Below are 14779 nucleotides of genomic sequence, written 5' to 3' on the forward strand. Positions count from 1 at the left end.
ACGCAGGCAGTTCTCTGGCCAACCTAGGGCTCCATGAGTACAACCTGCACGCAGGTGCAAAGGACCCCTTAAAAGGACAGACCCCTGCCCACTTTATCTCTCTTCCTACTTTCCTCTTATGGTTCACTCCTCTCTTATCTGACTCTTACCTTATCTCACTCTTCTTACATCTCCTCTCATTCTCTCTCCTGCTGCTCTGCTCTCACCCGCTTCGTCTCTGTCACGTGTGTCTCCCCCTTCCCTCTCCCTCCGCTATAATAAACAATGGGCTTGCACACTCCACGGCCTGTGTTGCAGCGCACCAGTCCCGGTTATGGGCTCGCGCTCCTGTTTCACCTTTTGCTCCCTTTCTAAATTCTAATCTTAAACAGAATAACAACAGCCAGGAAGAGCTCTGAAATCAAGCCTTTGGGGGCTGCATGAATTCAGAGAACAAGACCCTTTCTTTGCATGGCATCCCTCAGCTTCCTACAGAAGTTCCTACACCCAGTGTCCTGCTCACAGGGCATTCAGTGTGAGGTTGGAGTAGCTGGACTTTAGCCCCAATAGCCTTGGCCTCTGTAATCACACTGTCACCTTTCTGTTGGTGATCTGTTCCTTGAGTCCTAGATTGAAGATTATTTTGTAAAAAAAAGTAGGGATTGCATCTGAGAATGGTGGTCAGGGCTGCTATCTGGTCATGTTGAGAGAGAGTGGAAAGTGTTGAGCAATATGTTTTTTTCTGGACAGAGTTATTCTAAATCGAAGGCATTCTAGCGAGGGTGAGTTTTGGTTTTGGTTTTATTTTGAAGAGGTGGAATTCGGGAGAGGAAGGAGGACTCTCAGGAGGATGAGTCAAATGGTAAAGACGGCAATGCCATAGAGATTTTGCTGGGAAAACAATGTTAAGACCAATTTCAAGACAGAAGACACCATGCTATACTCTTAAACTGTTCCCCAAGCATCTGCAAAGCATATGATGCTTTAGAATCCCCATGCTAGGACTGGAGATGGGTTCAGCAATTAAGAGTCCTTGCTGCTTTGATTCCCAGCAGCCATGTCAGGTGGGTCATTGACGCTCTCTCCTGGCCTCCACAGTCACCTGAATCCTTCCACCCTCCATATGTGCAACTTAAAATAATAAAAATAAATAATCCTAATTTAAAAAACTATTAAATGGATTAAAGACCTAAAAGTAAAAGCTACCACTATAAAACTTCTGAAAGGAAGCATAGGAGGAAATCTCTCTGACCTTGGGTATGCCACTGTTACTTGGATTCCACACTGAAAAGATAAACCATAAAAGGGACTACATCAAAATTAAAATCTAGCTAGTCAGGATGGTTAGCACTTGTAATTCCAACCCTCAATAGGTTGAACTGGGAGGACGGAAAGTTTGAGACCAGTTGAGACTACTTAGAAAGTTATAGACTAACCTCAACAATACAATGAGACCCCCGCCTCAATAAAAGCAAACAAATGAACAAAAGTTAATAGTACTCAATTTAAAATGACATTAATTAATTGTTTCTAAATATTTACTTCCCACCACGTGTCATCTACCTGCTAGGTATTAGATCATGGCACCTAATAGGATTCTCTATTGCAGAGTATTGAAACAAGAATATAAACATCTTAGGTTCACAGTTAAGACTAACACAGAGCTAGCCCTGGTAGCAGGTACAGAGGGTGGAGGCAGGAGGATTGATCAGAAGGGCAAGGCTAGCACTGCTATGTAACAAGTTGGATACCAGCCTGGAATAAGTGAGATCCTGTGTGAAAACGAGAAAGGGGTGGGAGAGACGAAGCATAGACACGATTTTAACCAAGGTGCCTCCGACTTTTTTCATTGAAATTCATAGATAGAATCTGATAGCTGGAAATTATATAGAAGTGCTGAGATATCAGAATGTATACATATATTACTTGGTCTTCACTGACTCTTACACTGGTTTCAAAAAACAAGGATGTGGAAGTTTGACTGTTACATTGTTTTCAAAAGGAAATATCCAAAGATGTGGATGCAGGAAAAAGAATATGAGTACTTTGAAGGGAGACTTCAACTACATGTCACTTTGAACGACTGTGCGGGACATTTTTGTTGGAGACAGAGTCTCATTGTTGTAGCTCTGGCTGGCTTGGAATTTACTTTGTAGACCAGGCTGGCCTCAGACTCACAGAGATCCACCTGCCTCTGCCTCCTGAGTGCTGAGATTAAAGGCATACTCTGCTATACCTGGCTATGCTAGTCATGCAGACCAAAATTTGAAGATTACTTCCTATGAAAAGCTTTGGCATCTCAGACTCTGATAGCACATCTAACATAAAGTGTTATAAAGATTTATTAAGTAAATATCTATAAGACACATAACTGGTCCTCAACAGATGGAAATGATGATGAGGAGGATAATGAGGAGAATAAAACACAAACCAGATTCTGAAAGCTGGGCCTGGGAGACAACACAGAGGCAGGATTCAGGGAAGTATGTGTAAGGCCCTGGATTCAATCTCTAGTACTGAATTAAAAAATAATAAACAAAAACAGTTTTAAAATAGCTCAGAAAGCTGACAAGGACCAGGCAATTCACATGCTATTTATTCTTAAGAAATGTGCTTCCTCCCTGTGATAAGATCTGAGTCTAAGGGAGGGAATGTGGTACTTTGATTCCTCCCCACACCGGGTACCAGGAACAGACAGCAGTGGTCAACCTACCCCAGCACTCTTCAGTTGCCCTGGCCTGCGCCTTGAGTCCGTCTGAAGACAGCCACACCTTAGCCATTTGAAGTTGGCACTGAAAATAAAATGTAGCTTCTATTCTTCACTTAAAGATTCAACATCTCCTTCAGACCAGAAAGAGTAATTCCAGCAGAGCTAAAGGTCCAAGCTTAGTTTGAAGAGATATGACTAGTGGTCTCCCTGATTGACTTGCTTTTTATTTAGTTCCTTTTACATTTGGAAGTAAACTACTAATCTTTAACTCACTTCAAAGTGAGATTTTGACTTCCCAGACCCTGAAGTTACACACTCCATTCATTGCTGTATAATTAAAGATGGTCTTCCTTGGGTTCAGGAGGCCTTGGCCTCTTTCTGACCAAGAACCAGCTCCATGAGTTAGAACAAGTCAATATTCTGGTGTTCTGATTCAATTAAAGCTAATAAATAAACCTATCTTGAAACCTTGTAATCAACAACATCCTGACCAATCACATAAGACTCTTTGTAGATGGCATCAAATCAGAATTAGAGATAAGGTCCTTTCCATTATTTTAACGTGGGGCCAAGAATGAGATTCTCTGTCCTAATATTAAGTTAAGAGACTTTATTAATGCACAAAGTATCCTTATTGTCCAGTCACTCTCTAGGTTGAGGTGTCATTTGCATCTTTGTAACAGGGATAGGGGGTAGGTGTAGATTTAAAGCTGCCCCATGCCTGCCCAGCTTCCTCACAATAAAAATGCATCCAGCCTTTTGAGTGGTCAACTGAATAGTAATACACTTGGATATTAATACATTTGGGTTAGAACCAGCTTACTCATAAATACAAAGCATGATTCAGTTACTATATTCTCAGAACGTAAACAACATATACAAATCATGCTTCATTCTGTTCAGATAGGCTCACCTGTTCAGATAGTCCCATCACTAATGTTAGTCCCACTTGCAATACTTGAGTAAATTACACTGACAAATATGACTTTCATTGTTGGTAATTCGTGTGTGTGTGTGTGTGTGTGTGTGTGTGTGAGAGAGAGAGAGAGAGAGAGAGAGAGAGAGAGAGAGAGAGAGAGAGATGCATATTCATGTATGTGTGAGTGCAGAAAGCATACCACAGACAGTTGTGAAGGTTTGAAGACAACTCCAGGTATTGGTCTTCACTTTCCAATGGGTTTGAGACAGGATCTCTCCTTTGCTGTTTCCCTCTGTGATGACAGGCTAGCTGGGATGAGAACTCTAAAGATTCCCCTGCCTTTACCTCCCATGTCACAGTAGGCACAATAGGACTACAGACGCGTGCCATGCTGCCCAGCTTTTATGTGTGTCCTAAGGGTTAGAATTCAGGTCCTCATACTTGTACAGCAAGTGCTGTAACTGCTCAGCCCTATACTAATAATTCTGTCTCTATGTGAGAGTATCAAACAATCTCATGTGCTTAGTGTTACTTAGAAAATCTGCATTCCTTATTTTTAAAAACATGCATTTCATGTTTCTTTGTGATAAGGTGTTGTTTTTCTAACACTGTAATTCTAGAGTTAAATGATTTGTTAACTTCATCTGGTATGATGAAATATTTTTTTACAAAAGAATCTTTGGCGTTGACATAGGGGCGAGAATTTCATGTCTAGGGATCCCTTCCTGGTTTGTATAAGGCAGTCTCGGTTTTCATTTCTATGTGTTGATTCCAGTAAGGCCATCAGCAAGGGCGTTAACTCTGATGTCTGTGAGCTTCAGTTTCCTCATCTGTAGGAATGGTTTAATAATAGCCCTTACCTCATGACTGCCCAGAGAATCAAATGAGATCAGCTCTGAAAGCGAAGTCCGTGGCATTCAGGAAGAGATGAACAAAAGGCACCTACCTCTTTCGATGACGAAAATGAGGAGAGCAGTGATGACAATGGCGATGACAAATCAAGTGGCACCATTCAGAGACAGAAGACTCTTTAATCCCGTCCTCAGGCAAGTGTGCCGTTTCTACCCTTTGCCTCTTTCCCCAAGGTTGGAAACCACCAGGAGAACATACCTGGGATGCCCAGTCTGGGGTGTAGCCCCGGTACAGTCTCTGCCTCTGCACGGTAACTGTTTTGAACAGTATCCCAGGAGGCAAGCTGAGAAGTTGATGCTGTTGCTTCTGCTGCTGTTGTTGGATTTAAATTTTTCTTTACCCGATGAACCTATTTCCTCCAAGTTATCTTCATTGCCTGAAATTCTCTCTTCCATCTCTTGTGTTCTGTTGTTTATGCTTGCATTTGTGGTTCCTGATCATTTACCCAGATTTCCCATTTCCAGAATTCCCTCAGTTATTTATTGCCTCTATTTCAGATTTCATGTCCTGAATCTTTTCCTTCACTCGTTTGATTGCTTTTTCTTGAAGGGATTCATTGATATCTTCCAATTATTTGTTTGTCTTTTCCTCCATTTCTTTAAGAGAATTTTTCATTTCCTCTTTAAGGGCCCCAAACATCCTCATAAAGTTATTTTTACGTCATTTTCTTCTACTTCATCCATGTTGGGATGTTCAGGTCTTGCTGTTGTAGCACCACTGGTTTCTAGTGGTGCTGTATTGCTTTTCACATTGTTGAGTGTGTTCTTACCTTGTTGTCTACCCATCTCTTCCTCTAATTAATATAGGTGGAGCTCGTGCTTCAGGGGTTTTCTCTTTCTCCAGTTGGTGTAGTTGGGGGCTGTGGCTCCCTTGACTGCTCCTTCACACACATGTAGAGCGGAGCTACCAGTGAAAGTGTCTCCTGGTGGAAGTGGGCCCCATGTTCAGGTGGTCACTCTTTGAGGAGCATGTGGGGCTACAGCCCTGGTGGACGCTCCTCTCGTTGGAGGTGTAGATAGGGCTGAGTCACATGAAGTAGCAGGGGATCTCCCACCGAGAAATGGCAGTGGATGCTGGCTGGGACACAGGTGTTCTTTCCCAGGGAACTTTTTGCAATACTTACTGGAAGCTACTTCTGGAAAGTGCTGCTGTTGCTTCACCCGGTGATCACTCCTCGCTCCTGGGGCTGAGGCAGGGGCCTCCCTCTGACAGTGCTCTCATTTCTGAGGCTCATGGCTCCCTTGACATTGCTCCCAGCCTGATGCTCGGGCCTTTCTCTGCCGCTGCTTCCAGACTGATGCTCCTCCGGGCCTGTAGCTCAAACCTACCTTTGACGCTGCTCCCGGCTCTGAGGCTCAGTGGTTCCTTTGACACTGCTCTGGGCCTGACGCTCAGGCCTTTCTCCCTGCTGCTGTTGTTACTGAATAAACAGTTACAGGTTTAATCACAGTGTTAGCCTTCTAGGATTTCAGAGAATTCAGACCTAGAGACATGCTATTAGGAGGTGACATGCCAGACACCACCTTTTTTCTATACGTTTGGGATTGCCCCATTTTCTCATTTATCCTGTTTTCTTTTGAGCTTTGTGAGTGGTCTGCCTTCTCTAGAGAAGAATAAGAATCTAACATTGTGTTACCAGCTATCACTTAGATGGAACAACTAACACTCCTCTTCAAAGGTCAATAGGTAATCTCAGCCCATACCATAGCCTCACACCCAACTCCTGCAACTTCCCTCACCGCCAGTAACGACAGTGAGATACATTCAGGAAGTGTGTTGTCTTTTTACCAACAGATTCCATCCACTGTCTATGCCACATAAGCTCAAGTTTTGTAGGCAGAAAAAAACCAGTCTCTATCCAGGCGCAGACTGTACATAACCTTGTCTTTCACTGTGAGGACCCAGAGTATCACGGTGTTGAGGAAAGCCCAGAGTCAGCTGTGAGCTTCCAGCTGAGAAAGCAGAAGGTGTAAGCACCCCATTTTTGTAACTAGTCCTTATAGATAAAAAGGCAATCTAAACATTACAGACTCTCAGAACCAGATTTCGCATGCATACCTAACACCATCCAGCAACAATCTTTTTCTTGTGTTGATTTTCCAAAGACTGTGTACTTCTAAATTTTATTTTTATTTATTGGGGGGGTCCTTTTGTTTATTTATTTCTTGTTTTCACATCCAGACCAAAGTTTCCTCTCCTCAGTGTAGTCTTTGTAAGCCTCTATGAGCCTAGGTTAATTAGTTCTGTGAGTTTTCTTGTGGTACCCTTGACCTCACTGGCTCCTATAATCCCCCCTTTCCTAGACTTCCCCAAGCTTCACCTAACATTTGACTGTGGGTCTCTGCAGCTGTTTCCATCCTAGAGGAGGGATAGTCCAGAGGCCTAGGCTAGAACCAAACACCATAATTGGCAAAAAAAGAAAAGAAAAAGTCAATGAAATGGATCCTAATGATATCCTTTATACTCATAGATTGCTGCCTAGCCCAACTGTCATCAAAGATCTTTTATTTTTATTTTATGTGTATGAGTGTTTTGTAAGCATGTATGTTAAGTGTACTGCATGTATACCTGATACTTTTGGAGGTCAGAAAAGGACACTATACCCCATGGAAAGGTAGTTACCAGTGGCTATAAGCTGCCATGTGGCTGCTGGGAACCAAACCCAGAAACTGGCTCCTCTACAAGAACAGCAAATGTTCTTACCCATTGAGCCATCTTTCCAAAATCCTCTTACTTAAGAAGACTTAAGAGGCCTCTGTGAATCACTGTGAGTTCAAGGCCAGCCTGGTCAACATAGGGTCCAGTATAGCCAGAGCTATACAATGAGACCTTGCCTCAAAAAAAAAAAAAGAAAAGAAAAGAAAAGAAAAAGAAAAAAAAACCTCTTTGAGTTAAAATCTGAGATAATCTCATTTTATAGATGAAAGAGTTAGGCATAATGTTGTTTGGTATACTCAAGGCCCTAGATTCAGTCCTCAGAGCAGAGAAGAACTGGCTGGAGGGAGGGAGGGAGGGAGGGAGGGAGGGAGGGAGGGAGGCAGGGAGGGAAAGAAGTAAGGAAGAGAAATGGGAAAAGAAGGAAGAATGGAAGGCATGGAAGAGGAAGAAAGAATAAATGGGAGGGGAAAAGTTAAAAAATGTTGTTAGCCAAATAAATGGCAGAGGATAGTGTCACCTCCAGCCCTCCATTTCCAAAGGCTATGGGCTGCCTGTCTCTGTGAGTTAACTCACTTGAATGCTCATATCATGTTGTGTATCTGCCCCTTGCATTTGCTTCTGGCATAACTACTGGTCTTTTCTAAACTCTGAGTACAGCACTACCTAGTGGGAACACAGCATAAGTCATCAACATAGGCCACATTTGTAATCTAGATTTCCCAGTAGCCACATTTTTAAAGATAGAAAATAACTGTGTGAAATTAATTGTAATAATATCTTATTCAACCCAATGTATCCAAAGAGTCACTATTTCAGTATATATTACTATATAAAGTATTAACGAAACAATTTACACACTTTTGAACTACATCTTTGCAGTGTGTGCTTTACACAGGAACCCCATCTTAGTCCTAACTACCCCACTTCAGTTGTTCAACAAGAACACATAACCAGTAGTCACAAAACTGCCTCTGGCAAGTATAAAGTCATACATCTTTTTCATAATCTTGGGAGCTCATTTTGGGAAACTCACAAGGCTCAAAGGGGAAGTAGCTGCCCACATGAGGTGTATGAGATTCAATAAGAGAAAAAAATAGATAGCAGCATTATAATTGACTCCTTGTTGCCTAAGGCAGCCTACAAACAAAAATCACAGAATCAGTGTCACTTTAGAAGAGGCGCCATGTGCTCTCGTACTCTTGGATGGTGCTGGGCACAATGTGAAGACCAGGCAGTTCCACAGCCCTGGTCAGAGAGTGGCAGGAGAAGACAGTTCACCAACATCAGATGTGGCCACTGTCACCCCTAGTCCTTCTCATGTCCATGCTCCCTCCTGCCCTGGACTGAAAGGCAAGGTATATGAACTAGACTGCACATGGAGAACACTAAGAAACTCAAGCGCTTCTCTTCACCCCCAACCCAATGAAGACTCCTCTAGTTCAAGGCTTCTTGAATTTTTGTGGACTTGTTAAAAGTTCAGATTTCTCTGTTTTCCTTCCAGAGCTCTGGATTCAGGAAGTCTGGAGGGGTGCTGATACTGCAGGTCAGAGAAGCACATTTTGAGAACTCAGCCTCAACCTTAAGTTATTCGTGTAGCATTCAGTAGCAAGAACAAATTACGGCTGGGGGTTTGGCCCGGTTGGCAGTGTCTGCTTAGCATGTCTAAAGCCCTGGACTCAGTCTCCCTGCATAACACTGGGTAGAGTGCCACATGACTATAATCCCAGCATTGAAAGGCAGAGGCAGGAAGATCAGAAGTTCTGGGTCATTCATCCTCAGCTACACAGTAAGTCCAGCCTGAGCTACATGAGACCCAGTTAGCAAGCACTTTATCAACTGAACCGTCTCCCAGCCCTTAAATATGATTTTTAAATAAATGATGTATCTTAGTCTTTCTCTCCTATCTCTCCCCTTTATTTCCTATAGCATAGAAAGAATGAAGTAGTTGTGCCTGAAAGAGAGTGGGTGGGAGGAGGAAAGAGGTTTGGAAGGCTGAAGGGAAAGAGGAAACAGGGCTGCTGTAGATTCCCAGGGTTCAGGTGGTGGAGCAGCATGTGACTTGGGTGCTCAAGGAGCAAGAGACAGGTCCCCTCTTCTGGGCAAAAACTCAAGGCGCCTCAATCTCTTCCACTAGTCACAAAGGCATCTTACACAGATAGTGTCTTCCTCTTTGTTTTTTGAAGAGGGAAGACCATGATTAGTCAGTATGTGAAAATGGACAATCACTTCGACTGTCCCCATTCCTGGGCTCGTTCCATGTTTGTTTTGTTCCCTCCCTGCCTATGTGCAGGCATTTTTTTTATCTCTAACATTGCAGGCCATGGGGATGAGGCAGGCGTGAGACTTGCTGACTTGCAAGCAGCTGGGAATTTGGAATGTGTCTCTAAAGATACACACTGAGCCTGGCTCGGAACTTCCAAGAAAACTCAGTGGGAGGGAAGGAAAAACAGTGCAAAGCCATGAAGCCGTGTAGGGCCCGCCTTGGCCTCCCTCACTGGACTGCCCAGAGCTCACATTCCAACTGCACTGCAGTGACCCAATGTTCTGGTAAACAAGGAGGGGACAGGATGCACAGAAATCAGATCAGGCTACCTCCAGAGCTTTGAAACCGACACAGGAGGCCTGAGATGGGGAGGATAGGAATGAGATAGCCTCTGTGCATATCCTGGATCAGCAAGATATATTCACAACACCCCGTGCATGCATCCACCCTTACCTACTTCCAATGGGGCTTCAACAGACACCACCACTCAGATGTCCCAGCCTCTCAAAGGTCAGAAACATTTCTCCTTTGGACCCTTCCCAAGAACCCCAGGTCACACGGGTGTGCAAAGGGTGAAGTAAGGAGACACTGACTCAGAATGAGCCAGACCCTGGACTAATGGTGTCCACTCTAAGCCTCCCAGAAAGACAGACACAGTCTTCAGTTCATTTCTCCATTTGACTTCATAGTATCACTGACTAATGATGCTAGCATTCTTAAGCTCACCCTCCCTGCCTCACTGCTGCTCTACCCTGTTTTCCTCCAACTCCACTTCTGTTTCATCAAGCAGTAGATGAGCCTAAGCAGTGGTCAGAGGGGTTCAGTCAAAGTCTGAGGAGTGTGCTGACTTATAATGTGAAGTTCTGGAAGTTTCTCCTCAACAGTGTCCTTCTCAGACAGCCTGTATAGCTCCTCTTCCCATATATGATATTCTGTATAGCTATATTCTATATTCTTTGTGACTAAAGGCTTTATAACCTCCATCAGCATGACTGGTAACTAGACAGTGTGCTACTTGAAACAATTCCTGGGCAAAGCCATCAGTTAGAGCATGGGACCCATCTCCCGAACAATGGGCCTGTCTATCATCCTGCATGTCCCTCCCACCTGTCACAGCCTACCCTGCTTCTCAGGTTATTTTCCTTGCTGTGACTGATTTATCTTTATTTTTTTATACTGGTCTTAAATATTCATTCCTTTATTTCCTTGTAGAATATTCAGATTCAGGCGATACCCGCATCTCTCTTCTGAAGCAGGAAAAAGGCGGGTTTCAGATTTTCCTACGTAAACAGCTGGATGACTCCTCACTCAGACTCTGAGTGGAGTGCTCTGGCAGCTACGGGAGCTGATTTTCAATTCCAGTGATGCAGTGTCCAGTGGGTATTGTCAGCTTTGAGTCACCAAATGACCACACCCTGGTTTTGGGACAAACAGAACAGCATTAAAAAATGATGACGTGTTTGAGTATTCATGGCAAGAGCTTCACAGTATTCCCCTCTGTCCCTTTGCTGTGCTCTAAGTAATATGTCTATTTTTGATGATATTGAGTGCTGCCTACAAGATTCCAGTCCCCCCCCTGCCCCCACCCCACTCTCCCCATCCCACCCCACCCCCTCTTTTTTTTTTAACCTGAAGCCATGTTAAGGCCAGACTGGAATAAACCAAAGTATTATACAAACCCACATCTATCTGATTCTTTGCAAAACTAACTTAACCTCTGAACATGGTAGACCCTGATATTCAACAGAGACCTTTCCTTTCCCACTGGTTGTCCTCTTCCATCTGGTACTAGGACTTAGTACCAGACAAGAACTAGACACAGCAAATTCTTTGGAATCTTGATAGGTTATCTAGACAAAGGTTTAGAGAAAACAGAAAACTATTGGCCCAGTTAAGTGACAGGGGCATATGGTTTAGAGACTTGGGGATTAAATCTATTCCATGAAGACTGGGTGCCAAGCCAAACTCTTCAAGGCAGGGCTTCTCAACAGACTGTCCATCTGGAAACAGACAACATATTCACATAAAGAGTAAAGTTGGGAGACTGGAGGGCTTCGATTTCTTACCTGGACCTCCCAAACATCTCGTGTCACTTCCGTTGACCTACCTTCGACCACTTTCCACATTCACAGATTTGTCTCTCAGTTTTCAATTTTTGTTATTAATCACACTTATTTTAAACTGATGCATACAACCATGAAAACTGATTGCACTAATGAGGTATCACGTATGTTTTCATATAACCATATATGACCATTTCTGACAATACCCATCTTCCATCATTCCCTCCCAAACAAATGGATATGTGGACATGGATTTGGAAAGCAGATCCTTCTAGTTTGCTTCTTATTTGCTGTGTGGCTCAGGCTATGCTTTAAACTTGTCAGCTACAAAACATAATAATTATCAGACCTTTATTGTCTTGTCAGAAAAATTAAAATAAAATTATAGACCAACAGATATAGAGCTGGTACTCAACTAATGTGCATGACTGATGTTAGGTCTCTTGCTGGAGACTGGTGCAACCTTCTCTTCTGGAGTGAGCAAGTCCTAGAACGATGGAAATAGAATGTCAGAGGCAGAACACTCAGGACTCCATCGAACCCTGCTTCTTCATTTTGGAAGGAACTGGGCCCAGAGGAGGTTAACTGGCTTGTCCAAAGTCATATGCCTCTTTGATTCCTAGTGTCAAATAAAAAAAAAATTGAATGGAGCAATAGAGAGCATTGGCTTTGAAGTCAGACACCTCTGACCTGCCAGTGCGGTAGCTTTAGACATAGGATTGGCCTGATTCTGCCTCATTTCCTCCTACAGGGCATTGGGATAATGGAGCTAGATAGGCAGGAATTGCATGTGGGGTGGGGTGGTGTTCTAAATGGGATAAGATATCCTGGGAGCCCCAGTCACTTGCTGGGGTTCCTGCTGGTTCATACTGTCATTAAACCATCCCAGGGCTGGTTCGAACAGGAGGAAACCAGTAGGAGGGAATGAGTAGCTGTAATGAGCATGGCCTGCATGCTGAAGCCAGGACATTTAGGGATAACTTTTGCTTGCCAGTCTCCTAATGAGAGTTCCACAACAGAGTTTGATGCAGTGAGCCAGAAAGCATTTTTAGCAAGTGAGAGACAGACCATGTGTGCATGCGGGAGGGGGGCGCAGGTAGGCAGAGGAAGTAGTCCTTCGTGAAGGCTTTTAAATGACCTTTTAGACTATAGCCCAGAACAATTTTTAAATCATCCTCATTTCTAGGCACCAATATGTTTTGAGTTGGCCGCACAAAGTGGGAGGTGGCTTTGAGACACGCAGCCCATTTTTCAGATGCAACCCAGCAATGTTTTGAAATAAGGAACACCGGCAAGGTTTGCAATGAACAGTGAGTTCTAGCGTCTATTTTTTCCCCAAGATGAATATGGACAAGAGTGATGAGACACCCCACAGCTGGCTCAGCCCTGCCTGAATGATCCAATTACAGATTCCGAAATGGACCCAGGGACAGAATTTAAAAGCCTGAGGTAGAAGGGCAAAGATGATACAGCTCTGCAGCTGAGCAAATGACCGACTCCAGAACGTTCCCCAGAGAGAAGCAGGTTTAGAAAATATTGTGTGGGTAGTTTCCAAATGCCCCAGGGGAATTAGGGGTGACATTTCTTGGCACAATTAGTTTCAAGTGGATTGGAGTTTGTCTTAGTCTGCTTTTATGTTTTTATAATGAACAGAAAAGTATTGCTTATCATGTTGGAGCCTGGGAAGTGTAAGATCAAGGAGTTAGCAGGTTTGGTATCTGGGGATTCAGTGTTTCCTGCCAGTGTGGAACCTTGACTGCAATAATGTCCATAGGATTAGAACACCGTTCCTTGCCTGTCAGAGAAAGCCCACTTGTACAAGCCACTTTGCATAGTGACATCAGGCCATTCATGAGACCGCAGTTCTCATGACCTCAACATCATACCCCCAAGACCCTACACAGGCACCTAAGATTGTTCTCACCCCATGAACTCTGGAGAGGATTCAAACTATGGCCAGGCCAGGGGAGTGGGGAAGGGCTACAGAGTGAGTTCTAAGATAGCCAGAGCTACACAGAGAAAGCCTGTCTTGAAAAACCAAAAGTAAGTAAATAAATAAGGTTTATATGAATAAGTAGTATAGTTTAATCAAATCCGTTCCTCTTTCCCTCTACCACCAATTTTTCCTCACAACTTCATGGGCTCATGCTCTTTTTTGTTTTTAACCCATCAAGCCCTCGTAGTGCTGACTATGCATGCACAGATGTAGAAGCATCTACTGAAGCATGGTTAGCCTTTCAGGGTCTAAATCCCTGAAGAAAATCGACTCTCTTTTCCCCAGCAAGCATCAGTTACTACTAGTTCCACACATAGGGGTGGGACTTCAATGAGCCCCTCCCCCATCCACACTGGAATTTTGGCTGGTTTGATCTTGTGCAGGTCTTGTGGATGCAGTCACAGCACCCGTGAGCTCATGTGTGAGGCATCAGTGCCATGCTTCTCCACAGGGGTCCACAGCCTCCAACTCTTACAGTTTTTCTGCACACACTTGCCTTCCACGAAGACCTTGAGTCTTGGGGGAAGGGGCCGTGATACAGCTGTCCTATTCAGAGGTGAGTACTCTACAGTCTTACTCTTTGCACACTGACCAATAGCAGGTATCTTTGCTTATTGCATCTGCTGAAGGGAAAGGCTTCTCTAACAAGGAGTGAAAGATGCACTACTCTATTGATATGAAGGTAAAAACTGGAACTGGAGAGATGGCTCTCCAGTTAAGTGCATATATTGCTTTTCCAGAGGACACAAGTTTGTTTTATAGCACCCATGTCAGGGGGCTAACAACTATCTGTAATTTCAACTCCAGGGGAATCTAACATCCTCTCTTGGCTTCCTTGGGAATGGTACTCAAGTGTACAAACAAACACAGACGTACATATTTAGACATAATTAAGAACATAAATAATTTTTTAATCATGAAACCTTAAGGAACAACATGTTACTATGTCCATTTAGCGTATTGGAGTATTAGATTATTCCCTAAGACTATGACCTAGCTAGTCACAGTCTTAGGCCCAGTTAACAGTACCAGGCATGAGTTCCATCTTAGCATATATGGCCTTAAATACAATTTTAAAATGTCTGTTTACTCCCATAACATTCATGCCACTATTGTACCCTTAAGCCTGTCTTCCCAGGCCAGTCATTGCTGTCATTCACTGAGTTCACAGATGAGTAAAACTGTAGATCATTTTTTTCCTGGTAGCATGCTTAGACCTTCCAGCCCTATTAAAGCAAACCAGTAGAGATGGAACTTTCAAATCAGTATGTGTTTGACT

General features: G+C 43.5%; 1 long non-coding RNA gene across 1 annotated transcript; it reads right to left on the reverse strand.

Annotated features, from left to right (window-relative positions):
- Nucleotides 1–10623: 10623 nt before the first annotated feature.
- On the reverse strand, nucleotides 10624–11965 carry LOC121137179. The gene is made up of 2 exons (XR_005874414.1): nucleotides 11193–11965; nucleotides 10624–10856 (listed from the first exon to the last, which is right to left on the reverse strand). It is a non-coding gene; the product is annotated as an uncharacterized LOC121137179 (long non-coding RNA).
- Nucleotides 11966–14779: the final 2814 nt, after the last annotated feature.

The sequence above is a fragment of the Mesocricetus auratus genome, unplaced genomic scaffold (genome assembly GCF_017639785.1).
Source record: "Mesocricetus auratus isolate SY011 unplaced genomic scaffold, BCM_Maur_2.0 Super-Scaffold_100676, whole genome shotgun sequence".
NCBI lineage: Eukaryota > Metazoa > Chordata > Mammalia > Rodentia > Cricetidae > Mesocricetus > Mesocricetus auratus.